This window comes from Bos indicus x Bos taurus, chromosome 23 (assembly GCF_003369695.1).
Source record: "Bos indicus x Bos taurus breed Angus x Brahman F1 hybrid chromosome 23, Bos_hybrid_MaternalHap_v2.0, whole genome shotgun sequence".
In the NCBI taxonomy this organism is placed as follows: domain Eukaryota; kingdom Metazoa; phylum Chordata; class Mammalia; order Artiodactyla; family Bovidae; genus Bos; species Bos indicus x Bos taurus.
In genome coordinates this window covers 35632945-35638286 of record NC_040098.1, presented here as the reverse complement: position 1 = coordinate 35638286, position 5342 = coordinate 35632945, and the positions used below count along the sequence as shown (strand labels likewise).

At 38.4% G+C, this 5342-nt stretch overlaps 1 non-coding gene across 1 annotated transcript; it reads right to left on the bottom strand.

Annotated features, from left to right (window-relative positions):
* Positions 1-354: 354 nt before the first annotated feature.
* Positions 355-463, bottom strand: LOC113882369. Its single transcript, XR_003508377.1, has one exon. It is a non-coding gene; the product is annotated as a U6 spliceosomal RNA (small nuclear RNA).
* Between the last annotated feature and the right edge of the window lie 4879 nt (positions 464-5342).

The following is a 5342-nucleotide window of genomic DNA, read 5'->3' as shown; positions in this document are numbered from 1 at the left end:
ATTATAGCTTGCTATGACACTGAATCACAGACAATAGTGTATGTCAGTTTATTTTTCTCATTCAACTATAAAGTTAATGAATTACTAACCAATGATAATTGATGCCATCAATTATCAGTTTCCAGTCAGACCCTCTTTAATCATACAGTGGATATCTGAACCTGTTATATGATCCCCAGTAACAGTTTTAATAATTAAATTTATAGATGTTTAACTGAAGGGGAATTGCTTTACAATACTGTACTGCTTTTGGCCAAACATCAGCATGAATCAGCCATAGGTATACCTATGTCCCCCCAAATTTCAACCTCCTTTCCACCTTGCTTCCTGTCCCACCCCTCAAAATTGTAACAGAAAAATATGGAAGCCTTCACAAATTTGTGTTTCATCCTTGGGCAGGAGCTATGCTAATCTTCTCAGTATTATTCCAATTATGTAATATATGTGCTACCAAAGCAAACACAGATCTAACATTTTAACAGAAAAAAAATCATATAGTTAGTCATCTACCAATAAATGATCAATTACATTAGGAATTAGGGTATTCTGCTACATTTGCTGCCTCTTATAAAATCGAATTTTATGAGGTTCAAAGTTCCATGAAGAAATTAAGCATATAACACATGTATACATGCACAGAAATATATGCATACAAATACGTCTATGTTATACAAGGTATTATTCTCCTTACCTGTCACAATAAGCTCTTTAGTTGATGAGATAGGTAGCCCCAAATTCCTCCAACTTATATGTCTCCTTTTTGAGAACCACTTCTTTTATTTTCATCACCCAATTTTAAATGACCAGTTTATTATTAGATACCATGCCCCTTTAAACTAACTAAGAGCAGAGAAAACCTAGTAAATGCTGATATCTTATCCTTAATTAAATTATCACTCTTCTGGTAAATTGAAAAAAGAATCATGTTCAAATCTCATTCAGGATGATAAAATCTTTATTTTATCAGTTATCTTTTCCAAACTCAATTCTTGCTCACTTTAGTCTTAAATTCTGCTTACTTAAAAAGGTCAGACAGGAAAAGTAATATTAAAATCATGCTTGCAAAAGTCTATGATTTTATGCTTCTGTTGGCCAAAGGTAGGGACAGGAATAATTTCTGAAATAATACAATATATCGTGAAAGCATGAAGGTCTAGTTCTACTGTCAAAGAGGAGATGTTTGAAGCCGGTTCAAAAACTAAGCCCCATGGGTTGTCAGGATGTACTCCAGACCAGACTGATAAATTTTGTCCCTAAATAGTCAAAAGTCAGGAAAGGGCAGGCCTTATTCGCAGAGCCAATGACGTTGTCTTGGGTGCTGACCAGGTAATAGTCTTGTATTACCATTTGGAGATTTATTTTCTGTTTTCTCAAAAAAACAAATGTAATGAGAAGGTTAAAGATGCATAAAAGTAGAAGAGCTGTCAAGGTGCCTAGAAGAAAGGCTAGCCAGGAGAACCAGGCCCCCACACTGATAATTGTCAAAGACTGTAACAGTGCGTATTTTATACACAGAGCAAAACAAGTGGATAAAACCAATGTTCTAGGGTCACTGCTGTTTTGCAGTCAAAGACAAAATATTTTTCTCTTTAAGCAGAGTCATCACAGCTCCTGATGTGGTCCTGGTTACACACATGCAGACCGAGGGCCACAGGCATGTGTGATGTGACATCAGGAAGTGAACAGATGAGTGTATTGGTGCCCAGTCACCTGCATATGCTAATAATGGGACCTGGGGAAAATTACTTGCCCTCTCTAAGTCATTGCATCTTCATTAACATAACTTGATGATCATAGTGAAGATTAAGGCTATCTCACAGGGTTACTGTGAAACACAAATTTTAAGATGTTTTAAAGCTTTTGGAAAAGTATCATAGACATGCATGGGGTTTTAAGGTGAGTGAGCAGATCCAAGGTACAATATCCTTATTCTCTTAATATTCTCTCTGTACTCTGTAGTAGCGATCAGTCAGTCATGTGTTTACTCTTACCCCAGCATGATGGTAAACCACACAGATCAACTGGACTTTTCTTGTCATTTCAGTGTCTAAAATGCAGGCATTAGTCAATGTAGAGTGAAAAAATTACACACTCTTAGAGGGCCTCACTGCTCAGAGTCTGCAGAGTCCCAACACTAAACTGTCTTTAAAAAAATGGCCTAAAAACTCTGGCTCAGAATTAAGTTCCAAATGTTTGGAGAGCACAGAAGTACTTCTGGGAGCAATACAAAAATGCAGGGAGTAACCTATTCTCCAACTCTCTATCTGTGCAAATATCATCATCCATGTAAATTTACACAGAAGGGACTCCTTCTTCCCCACCCCAGGTACTGCAGCACCAACTCTTGCTCAGAGCAACAGGGAAGGAGAAGGCTTCCCTCCACAGGAGGGGTTTGATAAACTAAGGTGACTGTATCATCTCAGAATGGCTCATGTTTTTATTTAAGCAGGGTCCTGCTTGCTCCATCTGCTGGTCATGTCTAATCTGCTCTTGTGCCAAGGCAACTTATGCCCATCCTGCAATCATGACGTGTTTGACTTCCCCCTGAAAACACTTACAGATGTTTATTGATACCGCCAGGCTGTCCCATGATATCCATAACCTTTCCACCATAATGCTCAATGAGTTTTAAGTACTGTGGTAGTGGTGGTTTAGATGCTAAGTCGTGTCCGAGTCTTGCAACCCCATGGACTGTAGCCCGCCAGGCTCTGAGATGGAACCTGGCATAAGTGACTGGGCTATACTGTCCTTTAAACAAGAAGGCTGCATTAGGCAAACTTCAAATAACACAGTCTTTATGTCAAAGAAGCTGTCTGCTGATAAGATGTGGAAATAGAAGAAAGGATCGGTTTTGTGAAATCTCAAAGATTCATAAGAAGTGCAATAACTTTTTCAATTTCCTTTTATTCATTTTCTTTTTTAAATTTCCAAAATAAATGATTTTGTATTTGTCAGCTAGGAATGCCATAAAATAATGCAATAAACTCAGTGAAATAAATAACAGAAATTTATTTCCTCACAGTTCTAGGGGCTAGAAGTACCAGATAAGGGTGCCAGCAAGGTGAGGTTCTGATAAGAACTCTTTCCTCCCAGGCTGGCTTCTCCGTTTGTCCTCACACAGAGTGGTGGGTGGGGAAGAGAGAGAGAGGAAAAGTCACAGAGACACAGAGAAAATTCTCTGGTGTTTCGCTTCATGAAGACACTAAACCTATTGGATCAGTGTTCCACCCTAAGAGCTCAGTTAACGTTAATGGACTTCTCTGGTGGCTCAGATGGTAATGAATCTGTCTGCAATGTGAGAGACTTGGGTTCTGTCCCTGGGTCTGGAAGATTCCCTGGAGAAGGGAACGGCAAGCCACTCCAGTATTCTTGCCTGAGAACTCCCATGGACAGAGGAGTCTGGTGGGCTACAGTCCATGGATCCCAAAAAGTCAGAACCTTTTTCAAAACACAGTACTTTGGTATTTAGGGCTCTAACACATGAATTTGAAGAACACAGATTCAGCCCACAGTACTACCTGACACAAAGCACTTTCAGGTGGGACTGGGGAAAAGGAAGCGTGTTGATTTTCTGGTCCTTCAGTGTCTCTCTGGGCTTTCTTATCCAGGCTCAGAGTAAATAGCCAATAAATGAGAACTGCTCTGCAGTGAACTGGGTGGATGGAGCATGTTAAACAAAGCTGAATCCCGGTCACAAAAACGAATACTGGTAGTTTTTTTTAATGCTACAAATTATTGTTTTAAGATTTACAGTGAATAGCTTTAGAGCTACAGTAGAAGGAGAGTTTACAATTGGAAACAATTATTCTCTTTCTGAGGAAGGTATTTGAAAGTTGTGTGTTAATTCTTTTAGTCAATCAAGGAGCACACAGTAGAGCAGACAGCTAATAAAAAGCGGTGCTAAAGGTTTCTACTAAGTTCATGTAGTCCTTTTTTCTCACTACTTTTTGCTTCATCCTCCATTTTTGACTGTCCATTTTTTTTCCCAACTCTTCCAAGTAATCTCTTGAAATGTTCATAACTTTCACTAAAGATTACTTTTTCTCTATCAATATGTTAGCTAGATTTTTCTACTCTTATTATTCTTAGTCCATTGCTTAGTATTTCCTGTTACTTTATGCCATGTTTTTCTGACGTACTATTTTGTCAGCATAAAAAAGATTGTATTCTGCACCTGGAATGAACACTAAGCTTTTGGTGTGCGGATTCAGAGATAAGTCAGAGTCATAACTGTATAACACCGTATAAGGGAATATATTGGTTCTAACCCACAGTAAACAAGAGGTTAAATGGTAAAATATAGGTGCATGCATGCATTCTAAGCCACTTCAGTTGTGTCCAACTCTTTGCGGCCCTACTGACTGTAGCCCAACAGGCTCCTCTGTCCATAGGATTGGCCAGGCAAGAATACCGGAGTATGCTGCTGTGCCCTCTTGCAAGGAATGCACTTCACCTAGGGATCAAACCTGAGTCTTCTTATATCTCCTGCATTGGCAGGAATGTTCTTTCCCACTACCGTCACCTGGGGGGCACCAATTATTGGTACTTATGTACTATAGTTGGTTCAAATACTAAGAAAAAAAAAGATAATGATAAAACAGAGAAGGGGAAAGTTTAAACTTAGAAAAGTTTTATGTAAATCATATGTATAGAGACAATGTATAGAAAAAGTAGGAAAGGAATGACTTTCAAATTTTGTGATGCCCCCCTATTAAAAAAATTACACATCTATCACGCATGTTAGTGTTCTGTTAATGGGTTCATCTACTGAATGCCCAACAATACTAACTAATTGCATGATCACTTTCAGGATGAAAAATATGCCCAGGGCAAACAGTACGATATCAATGCCACCAAGAGCTGCCACACCAATTCCCTTCATACTCCTGAAGAAAGAGAAAAAGCCCAACAGATGAACATGAGTCTTTCACCTGGGTTTTTTTTTACCAGATCAAATGAGACAGTATGTAGCTTACCAGGCTTCAGATTATCAGAGGTAATGGTAAGTGTACATACAGAAAAAGCTGAAGGAATTGTAAGCAACTGAAGATAAATTACATTATGCAATTAATGAAGCATAAGCAGAAACAAGGGATGACTAAAGATATGTAGAAGCAACATAAATAACAGATCTATAAATTGTCCATGCAGACATGTTTAGTTCAAACAATGCATGAGACACAGGATTACAGCTATTATACTGTATGAAAACAGGAAATGAATGGGAATTTTCATGTATAAAATATAAGATTGCAAAATTCATGAAATGTAAGAAACACACCCAGTTTTGAGTACTCCATGTTACTAGTGACTGCTACGTGGGGTCCTATATGGCACCATCT